Source organism: Megalopta genalis, chromosome 5, assembly GCF_051020955.1.
Source record: "Megalopta genalis isolate 19385.01 chromosome 5, iyMegGena1_principal, whole genome shotgun sequence".
Lineage (NCBI taxonomy): Eukaryota > Metazoa > Arthropoda > Insecta > Hymenoptera > Halictidae > Megalopta > Megalopta genalis.
Genome location: NC_135017.1, coordinates 8,017,908 through 8,035,882, shown reverse-complemented (window position 1 = coordinate 8,035,882; position 17,975 = coordinate 8,017,908). Strand labels below are relative to the sequence as shown.

The 17,975-nt window shown below is 36.0% G+C and overlaps 1 protein-coding gene across 2 annotated transcripts in view; it reads left to right on the top strand.

The window, feature by feature from the left end:
* stet (stem cell tumor) overlaps positions 1-17,975 on the top strand; it is a 763,180-nt gene that overhangs the window by 211,645 nt on the left and 533,560 nt on the right. The gene's annotated exons all lie outside the window — the stretch shown is intronic.

Below are 17,975 nucleotides of genomic sequence, written 5' to 3'. Positions count from 1 at the left end.
TATTTCGACGTCAGGCATGGATGTATATTGTTTTTTTGGAATGCTTTAATGATTTACGCCACTTTTAAAGTTTAATGGCAAATCTTGGTCGTTGAAAACGGCGAAAACACTCTGTGTGTGCTTTAATTGAATTTCAACTGTGAAAGCACTGTATATATTAATTGAATTTCAACTGTGAAAGCACTGTTCTATATTAATTTAATTGCAACTATAAACAGTATATAAACAGTATATAAATTAATTCAATTTCAACTATGAAAACTCTGTATAAACTAATACAAATGCAACTGTGAAAGTACTATTGTACAATATTGAGTTAATTGCAACTATGAAAACGTTATATAAATTAATTCAATTTCAACTATAAAAGCACTGTATAAATTAATACAACTCCAACTGTGAATATACTATTATATATTAAGTTAATTCCAACTATGAAAACAATATATAAATTAATTCAATTCTAACTATGAAAGCACTGCATAAATTAATACAATTCCAATTGCGAAAGTACAATTATATATTAAGTCAATCCCAACTATGAAAATAATATATAAATTAATTCAATTCCAAAACTGTGAAATTACATGTATATTGATTATTACATATATTCTAACTATGAAAGCAACTATGAATTGTAATTCCAACTATGAATATACTATTATATATATTTATGTCAATCCAATTTCAACTATGAAAGCACTGCATAAATTAATACAATTCCAATTGCGAAAGTACAATTATATATTAAGTCAATCCCAACTATGAAAATAATATATAAATTAATTCAATTCCAAAACTGTGAAATTACATGTATATTGATTATTATATATATTCTAACTATGAAAGCAACTAAGAATTGTAATTCCAACTATGAATATACTATTATATATATTTATGTCAATCCAATTTCAACTATGAAAGCACTGCATAAATTAATACAATTCCAATTGCGAAAGTACAATTATATATTAAGTCAATCCCAACTATGAAAATAATATATAAATTAATTCAATTCCAAAACTGTGAAATTACATGTATATTGATTATTATATATATTCTAACTATGAAAGCAACTATGAATTGTAATTCCAACTATGAATATACTATTATATATATTTATGTCGATCCAATTTCAACTATGAAAGCACTGCACAAATTAATTCAATTCCAATTACGAATGCACTACACAAAGTAATTCAATTCCAATTATGGAAGCACTATGTAAATTAATACAATGCCACCTGTCAAACAACTGTATAAATCGTTTCTATTCGTTCCTTGCATTGTGCTTGTGCAAAATGGAAACTTCAGCAGCAACTACAGTTGCTGCTGAAAGCCTACTGCTTTCTTGATCTTGTTCTTTGCTCTCCTCGTTGTCCCGACACGAAGCCTCGCAATGCGAAAAGAGGTTACGGATATAGAATTAATTACACGGAACGGTGTTTATCGTTACTGAAACCAGACCGAGCCGCCACTTAATCTCGAATTTTTCTATAACAGAAATAAACGGTCAATTAAATAATGTCAATTTCACGAGGCTAACCAATGCGCCGGACACTAATTGCCTCTAACCGAACCCCTTCTACCTCGAGCAACCCTCTCGGCCATAAATATTTCTCCCGCAATCGGGTCAGCGATGTTGGAAATCGCACGATCGCCTTTCACGGTACACTATTTATACTAGGCGTCCCAGCAGTTCGCCTAAATGTCTCGCCAGTGTTTCGCATACGAGATAACTGTAGTATTTTCTCGGATAGCTCGCACATACGGTGGTCGGAATAACGCGTTCGTCTCACTTGTTGTGGTACAACAGCGTGTTTTAGGTAATATTTTCAGTTTTTCTTGTTAATAGGCGATCCGTTAGAAAGCATTTAGCGAAACACAGAATTATTTAAACAATATAATTTTCATTTAAATGATTGTTGAGTTAAATATATGTTCACTTGCTATGTAACTTCGTATTTGTATTTAAAAAATCATCATAAATGCAATTGGAAATTAATTAATTACAATTAATCGTAAAAGTTTATTATTTAAATAATTACATGTTTATAAAATCAATTTTCATAGCTGATTTTTAAAGTGTCCGCAACAGTTTTTCCATTTCAATCGTCCTCGTCACTTCGATTACTTGTTAAACAAATTCCCGAATCGATAATGCAATAGTAATCTACAGGGTGTCCCAAAAATGTGTCGAAATTCGAAAGTGGCGGGTTCCTCGGGTCATTTGAAGCAACTTTTTCCTTTACAAAAATTTTCTCTGGGGCACCATTAACGAGTTATTAACGAAAAACAGTGACCAATGAGAGGCGAGCTCGACTGGCGCGAGGCGACCGAGTCAATGAGCGGACCTGGGCTTCATGCGCTGGTTGGCTGGGCCGCCTCGCGTCAGCCGTCAGCCTCGATTCTTATTGGTCACTGTTTTTCGTTAATAACTCGTTAACGGTGCCTCGGAACAAATTTTTGTAAAGGAAGAAGTTGCTTCAAATGATCCGAGGAACCCGCCATTTCCGGATTGCGAGACATTTTTGGGACACCCTGTATATCATCTAGTTCGGTAGAGTCCACAGAATACTACCCTTCAAGTTAGAATCGCGTAACTATAGTCGTCGAAGCGCACTACGCATTCGAAGCCGAGAAACGATGTATTTTTTTTCTCGAGAAATCAGCTTCCGGAAGAAACGCGGTCACTCCGCCATTTCCCAAAATTCCCCGTTCAAAAAATTACCACGAACCATCCGATATACGTACTTCCGACTGGCGTAATCGCAAAAAAAAAGTATCCCCGTCACGTTCCGCAGGAAAAATGTTCAGCGGTCGCGTTTCTCTCGGATCGCCGACGGAGCCGAGTCCGCTGAAACCATTGTTCCGTTTTCATTGTTATTTGGAATTTCCGGTTGAACCAAGTGCCGCCACAGGGCAGGAACCGTTCGACCAATGCGCCGCGCAGAGCCCGGAAGATTAATTGCATCGAAAGTAGTCGATTATGGCTGGTAATCATCTTGTAGCTGCGGAACCGAGGGACTCGGCGTGCCTCGATTCGACGTACCGAAAGCGGCCGACGTAAAGTTCGATTTTAATCAAATGCACTCGTTAATTATTATTGTGGCTCGTAATTAAACCCCGGCGGTGCACGCGCCGAAGTTCCGAACTTGCCAACCAATTTACGCAACAATATCGCAAGTGGCGGTACGCTTAATGCGACTGTAAATATACAACTGCCAAGAGCGCGGCAGCGTGGACAAGTTGCAACTTCTATAATCCGCGGAATGAACGCCGGTGCTGAATTATGCAAAGGCAACACAACGGGGATTATTTTCGGCTGCTGCATTCTACTGTTCTCCTTTTGTTCGATGTCTTTTTCCCCCAGTACATTTTGTAACGTTTTATCTGAATTCATCAATGAATTTATCAACGTACGATAAATAAAATTTAAGAACGTATAATAAAAATAATAAGTATAGCAACATGATAAAAATAATAATAAAATGTAAGTACATGCAATGGTATAATAATGTAATACTATTGTATTACATTATTATATATTATATATATTATATTATATTATTATTATATATATATATAATATATTTTATTATTATTATATATATTATTATATATATAATATATTATTATTACTATATATATTATTATATATTATATTATATTATTATTCTATTATTTTCGTTACACTTTATAGTATATACTTTGTTATGTACTTGTTTTCATCATAACTTATTATATTACGTTGTTATTCTATTACTTTTATTATATTTTATTATATTATATTATTATTCTATTATTTTCGTTATACTTTATAATATATACATTAATGCTATAATTAACGAAAATAGTAGAATAATAATATAATATAATAAAATATAATACAAGTAATAGTATAACAATGTAATATAATCAACTATAATAAAAACAATGGTTTAATCATACAATATAATAAAAATTTGTACATTAATTCACTTCAAACAATGTTTGAAATTGTTTCCTCGAAGAAATACGACAGTGATAGTGTCTATTCGAGTACGGTTATTTGCACTGATTTTTAGATATTGATATTTTAAAATTGTATCTGGAATTTGATTACTGGAGTATGAACATTTCTGTCGATTTTTAGCAGTTCATTTATCGGAAACTTTTCAAAGTTATTCAAACAATTAATACATTTCGCGATGTTTTTCATAAGAGGATGAATAATGTTAATGATATATTTTTGTTGCAATGTAAATATTTATACGTACTTCGACTTCTCTGGAGGTAGAAAAATATTTTTCAGAGGCGAATGTTTTTTAATTTCATACGAGATATAATTACACATTAGATATTGAATTACTGTGTATGAAGTTTCGTGTTTTACGTTGGAATTACGAGAAAATATTACGATGGAACATCGCATAATTTTAAATCATTCTCATTACGTTACATAACAATTTTTAACAGATAATGATTCTGAATTTAAGTTGTGCTTCAATCCATAAACAATTTTTAATCGATTACGTCTCGTCCCATATATAGTGATTACGAATTTAAGTTAAGTCCCATAATAATTATTGAATTAAGCTACGCCTCATCCAATATAATCATTTTTAATCTAAACTGTACTTCGACCCGTCAACAATTTAAAAAAATTTATATCCTCTCCCATAGTAATTTTGTGTATAAGCTATGCTTCGTCCGATAAACAATTTTTAATAATTTACGCCCCGTCCAATAGCAGTAATTTTTTATTTAAACTGTGCTCCGTCCCATAAACAATTCTTAATAATTCAAGCCCCGCCCTATAATAATAATTTTAAACATAGCGTATCGGTTGATATAATAACAATGTTAAAATTAAGCTCCGCAAGATCGTAAATCTGTCGTATATTTTGCAAAATTTACAATTTTAACGAACAATTATAATTATTTCTTCACGTCCGTATAATTACAAATTTAACCCAAGCTTATAAATCTTTCGCAACTTTCGTAACGTCGCAATTTTGACGCAAGATTATAAATCCGTTGCACACTTTGCGAAATTGTAATTTCGTAATTTGCACAAAAGTCGCCGCCGATCTCGACGTATTCTCGAGGCCGTCGCTAGCAGTCGAAGCCATCGCTGCACCGGTTCCATCGAGCCGGGCTTAATCGGGCCGGGAGGCCCGAGCAGGTCGTGAGAAGAGGCGCGAACGGAAGGAAGGTGGTCCGTTCATGGGATGTGCACGGGGGTCGGCATGTGGAAAGAAGTCGCCGGTGGAGGGAGAAGATGGCGCACGGCAGGCGCGTGGCTCCCACGGGTCGCCTCGGGCCTCTCGGGCTCCTCGAGACCCGAGACTCGAGACTCGGGAGTCAAGAGAGAAAGAGAGAGAAAGGGAGTGGGAGGGAGAGAGAGAGAGAGAAAGGTCTCCCCTGGCGAACCTTCTTTCTCTCCTTTCGCCCGGCACGTAGCCGCGACCCGATCGAACTCGCGCGAATCGACGAATTTCGAGACGGCTGTTTTTTTAAGCGAGACCCGCGATTTCCGATTTCGAATCCCGCCGAGATCCCATCAGGACTTTCGGCGGCCATTTAAATGGAAATACTGATTTAAGATAAATACGCTTGCCCGATGAGTTCGCCGTCTCCTGCGAGCTCGAAACTTTTGGGCTGCTGGCTGCCGCCGATTGTTCGCATTTCGCCCGAACGAATTTTCCCCAATGCTAATTATTGCTTGTTTTGTTGGTCGAGTGTTGTAGCGTTAGATAGCTTAGATATCACAGAAGTAATGATAGATTGAAAAATCAACTGTGATATATTTGTATTAGAAATTTAAATCGGAATGAATTTTTGATAAAAATATAAATACAGGCTTTCAATTATAGTGGATTTTCAATAGAAATTTAAGTACTGGTTATAAATTATAATGAGTTTTTAACAGAAATCTAGATACTGATTTTAGATCATAAATTTTCAATAGAAAGTAAAGTACAGGTTATAAATTATACCGAATTTTTGACAGAAATTTAAATACTGGTTTTAGATTATGAATTTTTAATAGAAATTTTAATGCAGGTTTTCAATTATGACGAATTTCTAATAGAAATTTAAATGCAGGATATAAATTATAACGAATTTTTAACAGAAATATAAGTACTGGTTTTAGATTATGAATTTTCAATAGAAATTTAAACGCAGCTTTTCAATTATGACGAATTTTTATTAGAAATTTAAATACTGATTTTAAATTATAACGAATTATTGGTGGAAATTTGAATGCAGGTATTAAATTATAAGCTATATACTGTTAAAATTAAGAGTGCATTACTATAGCGAAGCAAGTAACGCATCGTTTACATTGCAATACTGTTTTAATCAATGTAAAACGAAAACTAAAACGAATAAGCGAAATATAAATAAATGAAAAGAACAAAAAACGCAAAAGTGTACTCTATCCTCTTGTCCCGAAGTGTACTATTCTATAAATAAATAACTAAACAATATCTATAAATTTTTCCTAATTGGCGCACAGATTCTGCACAAAAGTTAACAATTTGGGAAGATGAGATACGATTGTTCGAGTTTCGCGGCTCATTTTTATAGTTGTTGACAAACGGTAACTAAAAATTCGGATCATTTAGCGCAGTTTTAAAAAAGTTCTCGCGTTTCAAAAGGTGTACGGAGACTTTCTCGACCGACTGTATTTATGACAAAGTTATATCGAATATTAACAAAAATCAGCATCGGCGCTATTGGATTATTTTCTCTCTTTTGAATACTCAGAAGTTTTTCCTTCTAGCATATAAGTTACAAAAACGAATCGACGCCGAGAGTCTCGCCAGAGTACCATTAGATAAACAATGATTTCATATGTATATAGAACAGAGTGCTCTTTGTCTTTAGGTGACGTTTTTGGTTTCGTCTTTGTGAATAGTCTTCAGTCTCCTGGAGCAATCAGGAGAGTAAAGACGGTCCTTCCTCGTACATCAAATTAATAAACTAAAAGGGATAAGTTTAATTCACTGCGTTTTACTTTTATTTATCTACCCATTTCCAATAGGCGCAATTGCCGACGCTGCGATCACGTTACCTTCTCAAGATCGAGGATGCAAGCAGAAATTAGACTGCTCGCGGCAGCATCTCTTTAACACCGATCCTCGACAACTACAAAAACGAGCCGAAGGCTCGAATTATCCGTTTCTGTGTACAATCCGAGCGTCAATTAGGGAGAATTTACTGCAGTCCGTTACCACGATTTCCCTAAGAATCGCTCTCCGATTTCACCGTTCGATTTCGCGCACGAACGAAGACCATCCCCGCTGAAAATCAGCTCCCTCCCCGTCCCCCTTAAAAAGATAAAAGACCGGGAATCGCGAAAGATCACGCGGTATCTGCCGAAAAACAGCTTGTCGAGCGAAACCCCGGAAAAGCAAAACGAAGAGAATCCGACGTTCCCGAGAGTCGGGCCCGGACGAGACCAAAAAAAAAGAAAAAAAGAAGAAAAAACAGAAGGTAAAAGTAAGAGTAAAAGCAAAAACCGGGTAAAAAGGAGGAAGAATCGAATGGAAGAAGAAAAACATAAGAGCGACGATACACACAAACCGGGCGCCGCGCCGCGCCGCGCCGCGGTTTTATTTTATTTCCCACCGGATGCAAATGGCGGACGGCGACGAGCTTGTATCGGCAATAACAGTCGTTCGCGCATCCGAATGGTAGTCGGGAAACGAGTCGATACGGTAGCGATGTTAGCGCGAAGCTAATTGCCGAAATTGCCGGCGAAAGAATCCGGCCGGGGTTCCCGAGGAGAGGCCCCGGCCCGAGAGGTCGAGGCTAATTACTTTATCCGGACGTGCGGGCTAATGGTCGTACGGGAAAGGTTAATGATCGGCCGATACCGAAACGAATGGATCCCTCGACGAAAGCCCGCCGCGCTCTCTCGCGCGTGAACCGCCATTATTAAATATCACGGGCGCCCGTAAACTTGCCCCGTGTAGAAGAAAAGCCGCTTCCCGCACCGATCCGATTTGTTCGATAGCCGCGGGACGGGCCGGACCCGTCCTCCTTGGGAATTTGCTAGTTTACCGGCTGATAGGGGAAACTTGCCTAATTCGAACCGCTCCAACTAAGTCCTGTGTTTCTCTTAAACTATATCGTGTATTGGCAGCGTCTAGCGGCGGTTAAATACGCGAACTTAACGCATTGTTCACCGAACAATTTTAGAGCGAACGGGGGTATCTCCCGCGTCGCTGACTATTATTTCGTAATTAACCGAGGAAGCGAAACGATCTGAATAAAGTTGAGTAGGTGTACTTCGTTTGTGTGTAACGAATTTACATGAAACTTTATGCATACCTGTCTATGCATGGGGGCAAGTGCGGGTATTACTGCGGACGTCCCAAATACTGCGATATTTTATAATGGTAATAAAATCTAACATTTTGTGGCGTGCAATCTCTTCTGAAAATGAATCTCATAATTTTGTATGCGTTTAATATTGATAATTTATGACGTACAAACAACAGCAATCGCAGTTTTAATTCGTTTATCGATTTTTGATGTTCGGAAGCTTATGAAAACGAGTCTAGTCTTACGAAATACTCGTAATGACAGCTGTGAAGGCGTTTATATTTTGGTAATTAATAATAAGCTATTCATTTTAGCGTTATTTTTAGATACAGTAATCGTTAGTTTCATAAAAAATCGTCGATCCAATATTTTGAGAAAAGTAAATATTCAAGTTAGTTATATATATAGTTATATATTATTATTATTATTATAGTTATTATTATAGTTATATATACATATATATAATTATATTATATTATATTATGTTATATTATATTATATTATATTATATTATATTATATTATATTATATTATATTATATTATATTATATTATGTTATATTATATTATATTATATTATATTATATTATATTATATTATATTATATTATATTATATTATATTATATTATATATATATTATTATTATAGTTATATATATAGTTATATATTAGTTAGTTATATATTCAAGTTAGCTCGAGTTGTCAATTCATTGGCGTAAAAGCTCTTATTTTCTCTGTCGAACTTCGCCTTCGTTGAGAAACCGCAGTAATACCTACGCTTACCCTATTTCTGTCATATTAAAATTCATTTAAAACAATGAAGAATGTTTTATCGAAGAATAATTGTCCCCAACTTCCTCGAAGATCGGCATCGTGGCGAAAAATCGACGAATCCCGACCGCTTTCTCCTAAAAAATTACCGGATCATGGACGGTGCGTTTCGAATCAATTTTAGTGCGTCTTCCCGCGGGACTTTTCACGCTTTCGACGGCTCGAATTAAAGCAGAGAGATCGATCTTTCCGCCGGGCTGCCTTTTGTTCGGAAGAAAAACTTGACACCGCGTTGAAAGAAGTCGACGAGTTCGACGGGAGGAAAATTAAAGGAATTAAACGATCGGACTTTCCGAAGTCGCCGTCGCGCGAATTCTGTAATCCATTCCCGTGGGAATTCGGTAACTTTCTAGGTGCCGAATCGAAGCTAAAAGATCAGGCTCCGAGTTGCGCCGATCGAGTTCGCGGGAAATTTTCGAGAGCTCGGTCGCAAGATCGAGACCCTTAACGACGTTAGCGATAAAAATGATCGAGGCTGCTCCATATCGGCGCGAAAACGCATTCTCCCTCGGGAATTTCTCGTCGTACTTCAACGGATTCCTCGAAACGATAGAAGAAAGAGGATCTCCGGACCATTCCGGACACAGGCTGGCCAGGTCCGTGAGTTAGCGATCCGCTGTCTGACATCGGAGAGGCCCGTATCTCAGGCGACGGTGACCGGGAACGTCCCGTTTTCGGATTTCATTTGCGGGCTCGTAATTTTTCCGAATTTCATAATGCCGGTGCGCCGATATTGGCCCCGCACGGCCGTAGTTTCTCGAACGGTCGCGTCCCTGGACCGACTAAAGGCTCGTCCACAATGCGAGAACTGCAGACCGGAGACGGGCGAAAAGTAATCGGATCGGTGATCAACGATTACGGCCAACGTGAAATCGTGTTCGAGATTAACGATCACGATTGCCAAGTAATCATGTTACCACGATCAACGATACAACTTGCGGGATCAAGCAATCACGGCCGCAATCGTGCTCCCGTTTAATTACGAATTACATTGTAATTTCATTCGACGACGTTCTGAATTGCGAATTACAATGTAATTGAATTGCTTGGTGATTTAATTCGACGTCGTTCTGACCTACGAATTATAATGTAATTGAATTATTTTGTAATTAAATTCGACGACGTTCTGAATTGCGAATTATAATGTAATTAAATTGCAATGTAATTGAATTAGTAATAAGTTAATTGTAATTTAATTGAATTAGTAATAAGTTAATTGTAATTTAATTATTTTCTAATTAAATTCGACGACGTTCCGAATTGCGAATTATGATATAATTCAATTGCAACGTAATTGAATTACTTTGTAATTTCATTGAACGACGTTCTGAACTGCGAATCAACAGCGGCATTCTAAATTGCGAGTTATATAACCTAATTAAATTATAATCAAAATTACAATTTATCGAGCAATTCGATCGTAATTTTGTCCAGCGAACGCGAACAAACAGCACGCGAGTCTCTAAATGTACATAAAATTCTTAACGATTACAGATTACCGAATGTAATCACGCCAACCGATTCGTTCCGGCGTCGATTAATTAATGAACGATTCCGATCACTTTCCGCAATCAATCGCTAAAGTAATCACGGAATAATCGATCGCTAGCGGAACCAACCGTTCCGGCACGGACCACCGTCGGCCGATCCGAAAGCTCTAAAATCAGTGGACAAACGAGCCCGAGAACTGCCGTGTTCGTTAAAACGAAATTCCATCGCGGTGAACAACATCCAATTAACCTGTCTGCTCTCTTCGGCCGAGGTCGGCCGAGAGAAGGCGCGATGAGAACTGGACTTTAAGAGACGGCGACCGAAAACGGGGCTCCCGGGGGGGAAAGGAAAGCCGGGAGAAAAGTGGCGGCGACGGATCGGCGTCGTTTGATCCCTTTGTGCGGACCCGTTTCCTTCTTCCTCCCGCGCGGCCTCCGATTTCATAAAGACGGATAAACGGACGTCACTGGTAATCCTTCAGTTTTCTCGCCGCGCCGTCGACGAATCCGTCTCGCGGGGTGCTCCACTTTCGGTTGCATTAGCCCGTGACCCCGGACTCGGCCAATAAACAAGAGCGGCTCGCAGATCCCGCGGAATCCTCGCGGCGTCGTCTCCGTCGCAGCATCGTCGAATATTAAATGCGGGGGCGGTCGATCGCCGAGGCGCCGCGAAATTCCTCGACAATGATTCCACTGCTCCCTCCGACGCGATGTCCCCGATTGGAATGATCCTGAACCATCTCCGAGACAAATATAATCCTATCGGATCGGCAGGAAAGTGATTTCGGTATGCAGCGATAGATAGCGTTATATTTGCATTGTCATTCTTTCGTTAAAATTATCATTTGGTTTGTCTTCGGCTTTGGTAATTGACACGTTTAGCTCACTATAGAAACAAGTACCGTGTAGTTTCGTTTACAGCTGATCGTTCGCTGTCAAATGGAGTGTAAAAATGAACGTTTTCGACACATTTGACAGTTTTATTTTCATAAAAGCATGAAAGCGGTCGGAGCACGCAAAAAGATGCGCGAAGTTTATGGCGTCGATTGCTTAACAGAACGCACGTGTCAGAATATCACGCTACAACGTCAGAAATACGTGGTGCTATTTAAAAAAAAGGCCAAGGTGACCCGAGCTTTTTATCGAGTGAGAAAATTTTTCGGAATTTTTGTCACCGCACTTCGCGTTCTCTTCGTCAACTTTTGTCCCGAACCGTTTTTCGCCGGAACGGTGTAAACGCCTCGGAAATCGGTGCGACCGTTGGGGACGTGCACCCTGTACAGACGTCTAATTTCGTCAGCAACCACTTATGGTTGGCGCAGTAAGCGCTGTCACGGAGGAACTCGCCACAGTGGCAGACCCCGCCCGCAAGCCGTCATGCGTCAGTGTCCCAACGTCCCAAACCCCGACGAGAGAGAGAGGGAGAGAGAGAGGGAGAGAGAGAGAGAGAGAGAGAGAGAGAGAGAGAGAGAGGGAGAGAGAGAGAATGTCTTGTAACCGCGCGATCGTCTTCGCCGCTCCGCGCCCGGTTGCTTTGGGAATGCGAGCGGAGCGCACACTTTGGACGTCAGTCCCCGCAGTCGGCAGCTGTTTGCTGGGAATTATTACTTACAATTAGAGTACCGCGGCCCGCGCGAACACCGTTACCAGGCTTTGCGGCTCCTTTATGCAGCGCGACGTGTTTGCCGTAGCCGTGCAAACACAACGGAACCGTCTAATGACACGCTAAACTGATAAGCGGTGATGGGATTAGCGAGGGTTATGGTCGCGACGGTCACTTATCCGGTCTGCGACTCGTTTACTCGACATTTCGAAGTTGCCTACTCTTCTCTCGGACACTGTATCTATATTTTATTGATAATTGTGATTATCGGTAATTTTATCGATAAATATCGATAATATCGAAGGGTTGTCTGTGTTCCGATATATCGATAATATCCAAACGTTATCGATATTACGATATGTCGGATCATACCATTGCAATCTCATTTAAAATCATTTTAATTTTCATCATTTAAAATTAAAATGATACTAATAAATAGACGGAATTGAAATAATAGTAATAAACAGACAGAATTAAAATGATACTAATAAGCAGACAGAATTAAAATGATACTAATAAATAGACAGAATTAAAGTGATAGTAATAAATAAACAGAATTAAAATGATACTAATAAATTGACCGAATTAAAATGATATTAATGAATAGACAGAATTAAAGTGATAGTAATAAATAAACAGAATTAAAATGATACTAATAAATTGACCGAATTAAAATGATATTAATAAATAGACAGAATTAAAGTGATATCAATAAATAAACAGAATTAAAATCATACTAATAATTAGACAGAATTAAAATGATATTAATAAATAGACAGAATTAAAGTGGTATCAATAAATAAACAGAATAAAAATCATACTAATAATTAGACAGAATTAAAATGATATTAATAAATAGACATAATTAAAGTGATACCAATAAATAAGCAGAATTAAAATGATACCAATAAATATATAGACAGAATTAAAATGATACCAATAAATAGACAAAATAAAAATGATACTAATAAATGTACAGAATTAAGATGATACCAATAAATAAACGGTAATAATGTCTCTACAATAAGGAAAAGTCTATATCTGCAAAGAGAATTTAATTTTGAATTTTAACGCAATAAACAATTTCACGTTTAATTTCATCTCTTTGCACGTGTATGCGCATGTAATGCTATGCTAACAATGACAATGTCACAACAATGATGACCTAAAATGCAACAGTATCCATTTAATTGTTGCACTAACATCGTGATAATAACGGTAAACAATTTATTATCATTATTAATTCCTGTTTTATTATGCAACAATTACTGCTGCTATAACAGTGGTCCGATCTAATAATAACAAGTAACAGTCGATGTTCGACAATACCCCGTTGTTTCGCCTAACCTCGATAATTAACTACATACATATAAAACAAGGTATTTACAACGCTAATGTAATTACTGTTCTGCATATGTAAAATTAACTATGCAACATCGAATAAATAGCACGTTCATCCATTTTTGTACTATTAATTATCGCATAATTAATATTCTTTAGCAGCTCGCTGTACGTTCAATTTCAAAATAATTCACTTACAAAATAATCATCACGAACGAAATGAATTATTCTTCCTATGTGGACAATTTCTTTATCTGAATTTACGCATTACAATTTGTCCGAATGATCTTTATTGTTATTAATTGAGTCGCTCGAATCTATACTACAATTAATCCAAGTGCTTTCACATTTCTGCTGAAATTAATTGAAATGCTCGAGTCTCTCTCTATTGCCGTCAATTCAAATGCTCTAATCTCTTTTGATATTAATCCAAATGCTATGATCTCTATAGCAATTAACTTGAATGCTTTAATTTTTATTGCAATTAATCCAAGTGCTTCGATTTGTATTGCAATCGATCTAAACGCTTCGATTTGTATTGCAATTGATCTAAACGCTTTGATTTGTATTGTAATTGATCTAAATGCTTCAATTTCTATTGCGATTAATTCAAATGATTTAATCACTACTGCAATTAATCCAAATGCTTTAATCTCTATTGCATTTAATTCAAATGCTTTAATTTCTATCGTAAATGATTAAAATGCTTTAATTTCTATCGTAAATGATTAAAATGCTTTAATTATTATTGTGAGTAATATAAATGTTCAAATCTCTGCTGCAATTAGTAACAATTATTCTAATTTCGATTTCAATTAATCTAAATGCTTTAATCTCTATTGCAATTAATCTAGATGTTTTAACTCCGATTTCAATTAATTCAAATGCCTTAATCTTTATTGCAATTAGTTCAAATGTTTTAAAACTCTGATTTCAATTAATTCAAATATTTTAATCTTTATTAGAATTAATTCAAATGTTTTAACTCTGATTTCAATTAATTCAAATGCTTTTTAACTCTGATTTCAATTAATTCAAATGCTATAATCTTTATTGCAACTAATCCAAATGTCTTAACTCTAATTTCAATTAATTCGAGTACTTCAGTCTTTATTGAAATTAATCCGAATGTTTCAATTCCGATTTCAATTAATTCAAATGCCTTAATCTTTATTGCAATTAATGCAAATGCTTTAATCTTCATTACAATTAATTCAAATGCTTTAACTCTGACTTCAATTAATTCAAATGCTATAATCTTTATTGCAATTAATCCAAATGTTTTAACTCTGATTTCAATTAATTCAAGTGCTGCAGTCTTTATAGAAATTAATCTAAACGTTTTAATTCCGATTTCAATTAATTCAAAGGCTTGAATCTCTATTGCAATTAATCCAAATGATATCAATTAATCCATGTACTTCAATTTGTAGTGCTACAGGCTTCTTTCTGATCGAGGGCGTCCGAAGTGTCCAATTCACTGGCACCAAGAGCCAGTATCTTGAATAAAGTCGCGGTCCACTAGCAAACGGAAACAGATAATCATAGCTGGCGAAGATCGTGGTTAGGGGTGTGGTGGAGGGGGCGAGATAGAACCTCCTATAGAAGAAATAGGCGATGGTGATTCGAGGCCACGTGGGTGGTCAATGGGCGATTCGCAGCGGTCCAACGTACGAGATCTTTATGGTTTACGGCCCTGTCTACCTACAGGGTGGTCCACCTAACTTCCACCTCTCCAGCGTCCCCTTTATCATTAACAATACAACCAGACTATCACTATGTTTCAGATCGAACGGACACATTTCTCTCCCGAGTCATAATTCTCGAGATTCCAAGGTCGTTATTGTTCTTTTCCTCATTTTTTTTTCCTTTTCGCATGCGAATATCTCCACTATACTTTCATGCGATTGCTTAGGTCAGGGCGAGTTCAACGACCCGTCGTAGCGTGACCTTCGCGTGACCTCGAATAGCAACAATTAATAAGAAATAATACAAATTAATATAAATTAATGGCTTTTGAATATAATAATTTATTGTTTATTAATGATAATCGGGAGAAATGCCAGAGGACAAGATTATAAGGTTCGATTTAAATATTATAAAGAAATAAATTGTTTTCAAGGCTATCGATATCTTTCTAATCAAATTTATTACTTTTATGGAATAACCAAAGACAAGACGAGTTCAACGAACTGTGTAATATTGTCATCTTCGCGTGACCTTGAGGACCAAGAATTATGGCAGTCTATTTATAGATATTATTTATAGATATTTATTTATTTATAGATATTTTATCTAATGCCATAATTGTATGATTGTTTGGAATGAGTGGAAAATATAAGCAATATTTTTCTGGAATTATATTCCTATAGTATTCTAACTATAATTACTATAGTGACGAATATATCAGACTAACTATAATTGCTATAGTGACAAGTATGTCAAACCAACTAGAATTATTTTACAGATAAACAGCTGACTCTAGACTTACTATAGTGATGAATACGTCTGACACTCAAATTGGTATAGTGACGAATATGGAACTGGAATTATTTTATAGATGAACATATCTGACTCTAGATTTACTATAGCGATGAATATACAGTAAATTCTCCCTAATTGACCCTCAGCTTGCATACAAAAATGGACAATTGTCAACAACCATAAAAACGAGCTGCAAGACTCGAATAATAATGCCCCCCCTTCCCGAAATTGTGAGCGTTAATTAGGCAGAATTTACTATAGCTGTCTCTAAAAATGATCTCATACATGAATCCAACGTCTGACCCTAAAATTATAATAGCTACAAACACGTTCGTGTTAATTTTCGCAATGTAATTTAATTATTACCCGTGCAAACGTTTGCCCAATTTTGCGAACAGCTGTACAGTAGGACGGATTAGGGATCGCTAGATCCTCGAGGCTGTTTTCTTCGTGATCTGTCTTCGGCTGCGCCCTCCCCCAACATTCTCTGATGGGATCTCCTGGAGGTACACGCTCGGACTTCAGGCGAACGGTGTCGTTTCGTCTATGTCCACGCCGTACACTCGGTAAATTAATCCTAGACCGACTTTCGCTGGTTTTGGGGTCCGACGGTCTCCTCGGGTCATTTCAGGGAACCTCGTTAAATCGCTGGACACGTGGGATAGACTATGCTGGACGCGTCGATAAGCGTCCAATTTTTAGTCGAGTTCTTCGTCTCGGTGATACACTGTCACAGATACATATACATGTATATGTGGAATAATTTAGAAATAGGTGAGACGATTGAAAAATGTTGTGAAAGAAATATTGTTGGAAGTTCGACCAGATTTTATGGATTAAGTCGAATTGAAAGTGAAACTAATATGTGTAAAAGGTAGATAACATTGGAAGTAAAATCAATTTTTGTAAAATACATCACGCTGAAAGCGAAACCAATTTTCATGAAATAGTTACGACCGAAAGTGAAACCAATTTTTATGAAATAGTTAAAACTGAAAGTAAAACCAATTTTTATGAAATAGCTAAAATTGAAAATAACACCAATTCTTACGAAATAGTTAACGTTGGAAGTGAATCCGATATTTTATGAAACAGTTAAAATTGAAAGTAAAACCGATTTTTCTGAAAAAGGAAAAAATTGGAAGTAAAACAGTATTTATAAAATAAGTAAAATTCAGTAAAAAATCAATTTTCATAACGTATTCACCATTGAGATTATACTCAGTTTTTATAAAAATAGTTAACATTTGAAAGTGAAACGAATTTGTATAGAACAGTGAAAATTGAAAGTAAAACAGTTTTCATAAAATTGAGCGAAAACCAAATTTCTATAAAACAGTACAAATTGAAAGTAAAATAGTTTTTATAAAATAGTAAAAATTGGAACAAAATCGAATTGAACCAGTTTAAAATGGAAGTTCAAATTTGAAGGACAAAGCATGAAATAATCTTTCTAAAAATAACAATTGACTGGAATAAGACCAAGAATAATTGGAGATAATAATATACAAAATATATAATTATATTATATGTATATCTCTCTATACAATAAATAACATATAAATAATAAAATGGAAGTTCAAATTTGAAGAACAAAACATGAAATAATCTTTCAAAAAATAACAATTGACTGGAATAAGACAAAGAATAATTGGAGATAATAATATACAAAATATATAATTATATTATATGTATATCTCTCTATACAATAAACAATATATAAATAATAAAATGGAAGTTCAAATTTGAAGAACAAAGCATGAAATAATCTTTCAAAAAATAACAATTGACTGGAATAAGACCAAGAATAATTGGAGATAATAATGTACAAAATATATAATTATATTATATGTATATCTCTCTATACAATAAACAATATATAAATAATAAAATGGAAGTTCAAATTTG